The following is a 10,546-nucleotide window of genomic DNA, read 5'->3' on the forward strand; positions in this document are numbered from 1 at the left end:
AGGCTATACGTAAAGACCAGATTGAGATTATAGCGTGACAACATTGTAAAATGCATGAATTCGAAACTGCACAACATAGAGTCAGCAGAGTAGACCACAGTCGCGGCAGGGTAGCCTAGTGGTTAGAGCGTTGGACTAGTAACTGAAATGTTGCAAGTTCAAATCTGTCGTTCTGCCCTTGAACAGGCAGTTAACCCACTGTTCCTAGGCAGTCATTGAAAATAAGAATTTGTTCTTAACTGACTTGCCTAGTTTAAATAAAGGTTAAATAAACAGTCATTTAGCATAGCCAGATCAGGGCCTAACATAAGGACAACTCAGAATATGATATTCTGTTGTTCTGACATAGGCTACATTTTCTTCATATCATGTTTCTTTAGACCTGCCTAAAATAAGTAAAAGATTGATTGTGATGGTGTGATTGTGATGGTGTGAGCTATATCACATGGATTAGTTTTTTAAAAAAGGTCTGCGTCAGTAAGATGTGTTGAAGCCAGGAGACGCTAAACCTGTTTATGTTAATTAACTGTCAGTTAAACAAAATGTACGACTTGACTGGAAACCGGGAGGTATACCCTCCAAATTGCGTTGTGGTTTGAGGAGAACACATACATTTTGTCAAGGCGGAGATGAGTGGCGGAGACCGAGGCACGGGTGGACATTGGACGCTCCATCAATTCATGCTACAAGTGTAAACCTAATGACAATCGCAGAATGTCATGACAATACACATAGGTGTTTTGTAACAGATGTCGATTTCAATTCATCAAATTTTGGGTGCACAGTCGGGGTTTGGATGCTGAAATTATTTTGTGAGTGGATGAATGTGCGCAGTTAGCCTAAATGATTGCCAAAATGATATAGCCTAATTAGCTTACTCGTGTCGATACATAAATAATTGAAATCATTCAAAATTAACTACTACACCAGAAAGCATGATTTGGCCGCAGAGGATCATTAGCTTCTTTAAAAAAAAAAGTGGATTGTTTTAAATCGCATAGCCTTCAGCCGGCAGGGCCCGCAATTTGGGAAGCGCTCGCTGCAAATGACAAATAGATGATTGTTGAGTTGCGTCTGTCAGTGAAAGCAGAGACCCAGCCAGGCATATCGCAACATTTAAAAATACAATCACGGAGAAAATGTTCAGAAAACAAATGTCTATTGCTGTAGCATGGACATCACCAGGACCTGGCTTTCAGGGCTTTAGCCACGAATAAGTTTGCGTCAGCCCCGAATCTTTTCGTTCCTGCAACGGTGTAAAAACAAATATAAAACAAATATATATTCATGTTTTTAAATTGTTATTACTGAACGCGCCTCTTAGTTCATAGAGCTGTGGTTACATGAAACTCCCGAAGTCTTCCGACTGTTATCATTAGGATTGTGGTGCTGCGGGGGCACAGCAGAGCGACGCTCCAAACTTCTCAGAATGGTGCCATGTCTCGCAAGATCACTTGATGATTAATTAGGATTCAACATAACAAATCGAATATAATAGCATGATATTGTCAGGCTACTGTTATACCAAAAACATTATTATTATTATTTATAACAATTTAGGATGATTGTGCTGAAATGTTGGATTGTATTTCTCATGCGGTGGCTGGTTAACTCCATGTGCTCTCATTGTGATTAGTTAGTCCGGTTAGCCACTCTTATTTACATCACTCAAGAAGAACGAAATACATATTCCCATGAAACTGATTGGGATCAAATGGTTGACTGCATGTAGCATGGACGTTTCACCTTTAAAACGTGTAGAATTATCATTCGGGATTGACAGTGATGATGACCTAATTTATAATAAAGTAGTCCTAATTTGGTGTTTTAGGATTTTTAAAAATATAACATTTTCCTTTAGCCACTTACAGTATGTGTAGGCAATCGTGCAATTTGGATGATGCGTTGTATGTAGCCTACATTCAAAAATTATTTTATACAAAAGGCTTCATGTTGGTATCAACTTTCATTTAGAAATGATGTCTTAATAATAATTTAAAAAAAATGGTGCTACGGTAGACAACCTAAAAAATACCACCATAACTGGTTATAATAAATGTAAAGCAATTGCCATGTGGTCAACTGATAATTCCAGCACCGTTTTGATTGGGACAGCGTCATCGCGCTGTTTGGAGACAATTACCGGAACTCTTGATTAATCAATCAATGTCAGCTTTTTGTTTTCACGGAATCTCCGTTTGGATATTTGGTTACAATTAGACTGGGAAATGTTAGCTAAAATTGAAGTGAGTTCTCATGATCATTAGTCATGAAGGCTAGCTTTTTCAAAAAAGTTCTGGGACACTGTAAAGTCCATGGAGAATAAGAGCACCTCCTCCCAGCTGCCCACTGCACTGAGGATAGGAAACACTGTCACCACCGATAAATCTACGATAATCGAGAATTTCAATAAGCATTTTTCTATGGCTGGCCATGCTTTCCACCTGGCTACCCCTACCCTGGTCAACAGCCCTGCACTCTCCACAGCAACTTGCCCAAGCCTCCCTTATTTCTCCTTCACCCAAATCCAGATAGCTGATGTTCTGAAAGAGCTGCAAAATCTGCACCCCTACAAATCAGCTGGGCTAGACAATATGGAACTCTCTCTTTCTAAAATGATGCACTGCAATTGTTGCAACCCCTATTACTAGCCTGTTCAACCTCTCTTTCATATGTCTGAGATCCCTAAAAATGTCAAATCGGCCGCAGTCATCCCCCTCTTCAAAGGGGGAGACACTCTAGACACAAACGGTTATAGACCTATATCCATCCTACCCTGCCTTTCTAAAGTCTTCAAAAGCCAAGTTAACAAACAGATCACCAAACATTTAGAATCCCACCGTACCTTCTCCGCTTTGCAATCTGGTTTCCGAGCGGGTCATGGGTGCACCTCAGCCACGCTCAAGGTCCAATTTGTAAGTCGCTCTGGTTAAGAGCGTCTGCTAAATGACTTAAATGTAAATGTAAATGTAAACGATATCATAAACGCCATCGATAAGAGACAATACCGTGCAGCCGTCTTCATCGACCTGGCCAAGGCTTTTCTACTGTCAATCACCGCATTCTTATCAGCAGACTCAACAGCCTTGGTTTCTCAAATGACTGCCTCGCCTGGTTCACCAACTACTTCTCAGATAGAGTTCGGAGGGCCTGTTGTCCAGACCTCTGGCAGTCTCTATGGAGGTGCCACAGGGTTCAATTCTCGGGCCGACTCTTTTCTCTGTATACACCAATGATGTCGCTCTTGCTGCTCGTGATTCTCTGATCCATCTCTACGCAGACGACACCATCTTGTATTCTTCTGGGCCTTCTTTGGACACGGTGTTAACAAACCTCCAGACAAGCTTCAATGCCATACAACACGTGGCCTCCAACTGCTCTTAAATGCAAGTAAAACTAAATGCATGCTTTTCAACCGATCGCTGCCCGCACCTGCCCGCCCATCGAACATCACTACTATGGACATCTCTGACTTAGACTTAGAATATGTGGACAACTACAAATACCTAGGTGTCTGGTTAGACTGTAAACTGTCCTTCCAGACTCACATTAAGCATCTCCAATCCAAAATTAAATCTAGAATCGACTTCCTGTTTCGCAACAAAGCATTCTTCACACATGCTGCCAAACATACCCTCTTAAAACTGACTATCCTACCGATCCTCGACTTCGGCCATGTCATCTACAAAATAGCCTCCAACACTCTACTCAGCAAGTAGAAAGAGGAGGAAGGGAAGCGCTACTAAGGTACACTATAGTATATTTTGGTAGACAGAAGGTGCTCTTTGGTAAAAGGGGTAAATTGGTCATCAAAAAGAAAGGAGGATCAAGGCACTCTTCATATAATTAATTAAAATGCCTTTATTAGTATGGCAAGTTCAATACAAACAAAGTTGTTTAAAAACCGACGCGTTTCGGCTGCATGGCCTTCGTCAGGGAGTACAAAAAAAGGAGAATACAATGTCCTCTTTTGAAAGGCTTTTCCAATTAGCCCTAATTAGAAGAGGGAGTGGTTACCAAATTAGACACACCTAGTAAGCAATAATATACACATTAAAAGGTGAAATACTGTAGCTATGTTATCATAAGCATACAACTCCAAGCTAGAAGTATCAGAACCGTTAGAAAGGTAGTTCTAACCTTAAGTATGACTGGGAGAAGTGTCTAGAATAAGACAGCAATATATTCCATAGTACACTAGAACACAGCAAAACATGAACAACAACAGTCTAAACATAGCTGAGGGCAATTGAGCAAAATGTCCACTAGATGGCAGCAAATGGACCTATCACAACCCTACAGGAAGGGTGAGAAATCCATATCTTCATTTAAACCAGGGTATTTAGTGGCCTGAAGTTTGTAAATCCAAAAACTTTCCCCTTGGTTTAACTGTTTAAGACGGTCCCCTTTTCTAATAGAGGCCGGAACATGATCAATACCCATAGCTTGTAGGGAGGCAGGGTTGCCATGGTGTAAGGACTTGTAGTGCCTTGCCATGGGGTAGTCTTCATTGCCTACCCGTATGGCGTACTTGTGTTCCGCCAAGCGATCTTGAAGGCGTCTCTTTGTCCGTCCAATGTGTCAACAAAATACTTTTTCTGTGCAATATTTCTGCAATGGTTGCACTGGTTACATTTAAAAGAGCCTTTGGGTTTGTGGTCAAGCAAAGTTTTTTGAGAGTCACCCGGAAGATAACTGTGGACTAATTTGTCATTTAGGGTAGGACATCTCTTAAAGCTTATGACTGGTGGTTCAGGAAAGACTTGGCGTAGTAGCGTATCACTTTGGATGATTCCCCTATTATTTTTAATGATTCTTTTAATGTTCTCTGCTTCAGTGCTGTATTTTGTAACAAAATACACTCTCTCTGATGTATCACGAGGCACTCCTCTTCGTAACAAGTTCTCTCTGTCAAGTAATCCAGCCCATACCTGCATCTTTCAGGACCTGAACGCTGTAGCCCCGATCCAAAAAGCGATTCTCCAATTTAGCAGATTTGACACTGTAGTCTGTTTCCTGATCGCAAATTCTGCGGACTCTTTGGAATTGGCCATATGGAATATTCTCTTTTAGCCTTTTGGGGTGAAAGCTGTCTGCCCTCAGAATGGTATTCCCATCTTTAGGCTTCCTAAAGATTGATGTGTGCAAACAACCTTTGTCATTTTTACTGATGTCGAGGTCCAAAAAATGAATGTTATCCATGCTGTATTCCATAGTTAGTTTGATGTTAGGGTTAATGCTGTGAAGGTATTGGTGGAAGGAAATAAGTTCATCTTCTGAGCCGGACCAAAACAGGCAAACATCATCAATATAGCGTCCCCACCATATAATCCGGTCAAAGAAATGGTTATTAGAAGGATCCAAAATGAAGTCATTTTCCCATTTACCCAAGTACAAACCAGCATAGGAACACAAGTACGCCATACGGGTAGGCAATGAAGACTACCCCATGGCAAGGCACTACAAGTCCTTACACCATGGCAACCCTGCCTCCCTACAAGCTATGGGTATTGATCATGTTCCGGCCTCTATTAGAAAAGGGGACCGTCTTAAACAGTTAAACCAAGGGGAAAGTTTTTGGATTTACAAACTTCAGGCCACTAAATACCCTGGTTTAAATGAAGATATGGATTTCTCACCCTTCCTGTAGGGTCGTGATAGGTCCATTTGCTGCCATCTAGTGGACATTTTGCTCAATTGCCCTCAGCTATGTTTAGACTGTTGTTGTTCATGTTTTGCTGTGTTCTAGTGTACTATGGAATATATTGCTGTCTTATTCTAGACACTTCTCCCAGTCATACTTAAGGTTAGAACTACCTTTATAACTGTTCTGATACTTCTAGCTTGGAGTTGTATGCTTATGATAACATAGCTACAGTATTTCACCTTTTAATGTGTATAGTATTGCTTACTAGGTGTGTCTAATTTGGTAACCACTCCCTCTTCTAATTAGGGCTAATTGGAAAAGCCTTTCAAAAGAGGACATTGTATTCTCCTTTTTTTGTACTCCCTGACGAAGGCCATGCAGCCGAAACGCGTCGGTTTTTAAACAACTTTGTTTGTATTGAACTTGCCATACTAATAAAGGCATTTTAATTAATTATATGAAGAGTGCCTTGGTCCTCCTTTCTTTTTGATACTCTACTCAGCAAATTGGATGTATCTATCACAGTGCCATCAATTTTGTCACCAAAGCTCCATATACTACCCACCACTACAAACTGTATGCTCTCGTTGGCTGGCCCTCGCTTCGTATTCGTCGCCAAACCCAATGGCTCCAGGTCATCTATAAGTCTATGCTAGGTCAAGCCCCACCTTATCTCAGCTCACTCCAGAGGGAGTTACTACGAAGCAGGGTCAATGAGTTAGCCAGCTAACTTGCGTAAATATTCTAAAATAATGTTTAATTTCTTTGAAAAAAAGCTTAAAATGACATGGTCTAATTGACTGAACAACCAAAAACACATATTGAAGTTTAGCTTTCTTAATGAATCAGAAAATCAATGGTTATTTCTAGTTGTTTATCAAAGGTAGCTGCCCTTTGTTGTTTTTCAAGCTAATGCTAAGATGTAGGTCAGTAAACAAAGCCATATTTGGGTTGCTGACTCTCAGAACCAAGAGGATTTGCTAGTGACATAAACAGATGAAATTCATACATTTCTAACATCCTCTAAGCACTCTACTCACATCCAACTACGAGGATCACTGCCGGACCAGGGGAATCCTCTCTGCCGCTCACCACACAGGAGTAGCTGCCTGCATCCTCCCTGCCTACCGGGTCTAGTTCCAGGTAGTTGGCCATAACCTTGACCTTGTTGGTGTAGGTCAAAGGTTGTGTCCCTGTACCAGTTGTAGGTGGGATTCTCGCTCATGAAGCAGGAGCCACAGGTCAGGACGGCCCTCTCGCCGTCCACAACTAGGTCAGGGGACAAATCAACATGGAGCCCTGGGTAGAGTGGGGGTCATTTTGATTTAGTTTAGATTTGATGTCAAACAAAATAGCTTTATTAGATCAAGTCAATCCAGGAAAATAACATAAAGCATAATAGATTCTCCTCCCAAAGCTTCCAGAAGATTCTCCTCTTATATTGTGTCTCAAAATTATGGAGTAATCCGTTGACGGATGACGGACAGAGGGATGATTGTCAGTCAAAAAAACACGTGCTTTTGTTGGCCTTTGTGCAGACTTTGTGTGAATGGAAAATAGCTGTCTTAAGTTGAACATTTGACAGACAATGATGAATTGTCACGTTTAACCTGACTCCTGGATTCCCCATCCACCCCCCAGGAGTGACATTGGTCCCAAACAGGAAGCTGTAGGTGCCTGAATTGCTCTCTCTCAGTCTGTGATTCTCAGCGTGTAAAAGCAGACTATGGTCAAAGAAGAGCCCTTTAAAACCCTAGGATGCATATGTCAAAATGACCCGGCCTAATGTTTTTTTGCTGTATTGATCCCCCAAAAATGTCATCTAATATTCCAGGAATTCATTAAATACGGTGTATTTAATGTTCCAACATTCTAGTTTTGTTTTAAATTTCTTATTTTTTTTTTTAAAGTAAAATTAGTTTTTGCATAACTACCCCAAGTTTACATATGTGGGTCAAATATGACCCGTAGGTATTTCCTATGGAATTCACTACATTGCACTCGTCAAACTGACCTTTCTTTTTGCTGTGTAATTAATTAATGTAATTAATAAAGTATTTATTAAATATCTTGTTTTTAATGTTCAGGAATCACAGTTTTCGTTTCTCCTTTTTAACTCATTGAGTAAAATTAGTTTTTGCATAACTACCCCAAGTTTACATATGTCGGGTAAAAAATACCCATATACATTTCTCATGGAATTTGATAGGAACCTTTGATCCTAGTACATTTTTCCAGTCAGGAATATATTTACAGTGGACAACACATCTGCAGTCAACAATTTCACAATACTGGAAGACAATTTTGATCATCATCTGATACATGTAAGTATTTTACAAAAAGTTGACCTCACAACATATTTGATTTCTTCAGATAAAAAAATATTCTATAACTTTTGCACATCCATCATTACAGAAGTTACAGAGAAATGTATACTATATAATAATAATAGTAATAATAATACTAGCTATCTAGCCTGATCTTGATCTTAGCCAGCTAGCCATGCAGCTAGTACAAGTTAGTCTGTTTGTCGGTTGGTCGGATATAATGTTTTCCCCCCAAAATGTAATCATCCAGCTAATCAGTGAGAGGGGGGTGGGGTAGGGGAGTAGTTGGAAGATGACTAGAAGTATGTGGGAGGGGGGGGTCTAAACTTAGCCACACTAATGTTAAAATAATTGGAGTATTGGTAGAACCACAATATGTTTTATGAGTTTTAATTACTTTTCAAATGATTGAAAACGCGTATACAACTACTGTCTACCTTTTTGTGTGTCACTATTCACTGTGTTGGAAATGGCTCATTAGAATGCTGCCAGATATACAACCAACATGGTTTTACAGATGCTGGATGAGGAAGCCATTGGTGCCTCTGACACAAAATCTGAGGTATCCAATTCAGATGACAGAGACTATGTGCCTGTGGGTCAAGTTGGAGTTGTGGATGCACCTGGTAGTCCAGCTGTCCTAGATGATTCTACAGATGGGGAGGAGTCCTCAGAGGAGTGAAAACCAGTCAAATAAAAGGGGTCTTACTGGAGTGAACACCCCCCCACCCCACTAAAGGCAGGACCAGAAGCCATAACATCCTGAGGAGCTGCCTGTGCCCGGGTCAACAGTTGTGTCACCAAAAGATGCCTGCGAGCTGTTCATTAGTGACAACATCATTGAGGAGGTCCTAAAGTGTACACATTTAGAAGGACTGAGAAAAGCGACAGCAAAAGGGACATGGTGGAGAGAGGTCAACAAAGAGGAACTAAAGGCCTTTATTCTCCTCGCCGGCCCTCCTCGCCGGCCCTCCTCGCCGGCCCTCCTCGCCGGCATGGAGAACAGCTGGAATGTCCCCACACGGGAGGCAAATTTTGGATCCACTGCAGAATCCAATGTATAAGGTCACCAAGTCGGTCGGAAGATATGAGGATATCCGTCGCTACCTGAGGCTTGATGACAAGAGGACCAGAGTGTTCAGAGAGGCAACGGACCACCTGGCAGCCTTCCAGTATGTGTGGGACCTTTTCCTAGCAAACTGTAGAGGAAGGTTCATCCCCAGCGACTGGATGAGCAGCTTGTGCCGTTCCGGGGCAGAAGCAGATTCACACAGTACATGCCCAGCAAACCTGCCAAATATGGCATACAGATCTTCTGGGTGTGTGACGCAAGAGTCCCCTATGCCATTGATGGCATAGTCTACACAGGCTGACAGCCAGCAGAGGAGGAACAACCTTGGAGAGAGCGTTGTCTGAAAGTTGTTCAGTGGAATGAGACAAACAGGTGAAGTAGCTCTCTAGGTATTATTGCAATACCTCGCTCAGCCTTGTTTATCTTTTCTAGTGTGTATTTTAGATAGACATTTTAATACAAAAATAATTTAATAGAAATTCCAAATGTATAATTTTGGAAATAAAGTAAATTGACAATTTGTCCCTTTGTTTTGAATCACAGGTCGCAACATCACAATGGACAGCTTCTTTACTAGTGTACCTCTGGGAAAATAACTTGACAATTGTGGGGATTCCATGACAAAACAAGCCAGACATACCAACAATTATGAAGCCATCCAAGTTCAGGAAGGTGCATCGCTCCGAATTTGGTTTTAATGGCAACTTGGCCATGGTGAGTCATGTGCTGAAGCAGCGAAAGGCGGTTGTCCTCCTGAGCACCCTGCATGACGACAAAGCGGTGGATGAGGCCTGTGCCAAGAAGAAGCCAGAGATGATCCAATACTATAACTGCACAGAAGGAGGAGTGGACATTATGGATCAGATGGTGCGTAATTACACATGCAAACGCCAGTCAAGGAGGTGGCCAATGGTGCTGTGGTACAACCTGCTGGATGTTGCCACCCTCAATGCTTACACAATATTTATGGCACAGAAGCCCAACTTCATGGTAGGTGTGAACAGCACCCGACAGCTGTTCATCAAGGAGCTGGTCAAAGAGCTAGTGATCCCACACATGCAGAGGCTCATAGAAGGCTGTTGCAACCTACCAAAGGTCATCACTGAGGCAATGGAAAGATTGTAGCGGTATTTATTAGAGAGGGGTAAAGAAAGATTTTGTTCGGGCGCCAGGCAGGTATTAACCATGCCGAAAGGAAAAGAGTAGAATAGAGAGAGTACCACTACCAGACCCACACACATCAGCAGAAGAGACTGCCTAGAGTGTAGCCTGTTTACCAGATAGCCAGTGGAGAGAAAAGAGAATACACACCCTATAAAACCTACATCACAGCACAGGGGTAACCCCACCAAGAATAGCTCATACAACAATAATAATAATAATAATAATAATAATAATAATAATAATAATAATAATAATAATGGCAGAGCAATTGAACAGCAACTTCATACAAGAAAGAACCCAGTCATCAACAGAGGATTGGCAATAATTTGTATTCTC

The sequence above is a fragment of the Salvelinus namaycush genome, unplaced genomic scaffold (genome assembly GCF_016432855.1).
Source record: "Salvelinus namaycush isolate Seneca unplaced genomic scaffold, SaNama_1.0 Scaffold139, whole genome shotgun sequence".
In the NCBI taxonomy this organism is placed as follows: domain Eukaryota; kingdom Metazoa; phylum Chordata; class Actinopteri; order Salmoniformes; family Salmonidae; genus Salvelinus; species Salvelinus namaycush.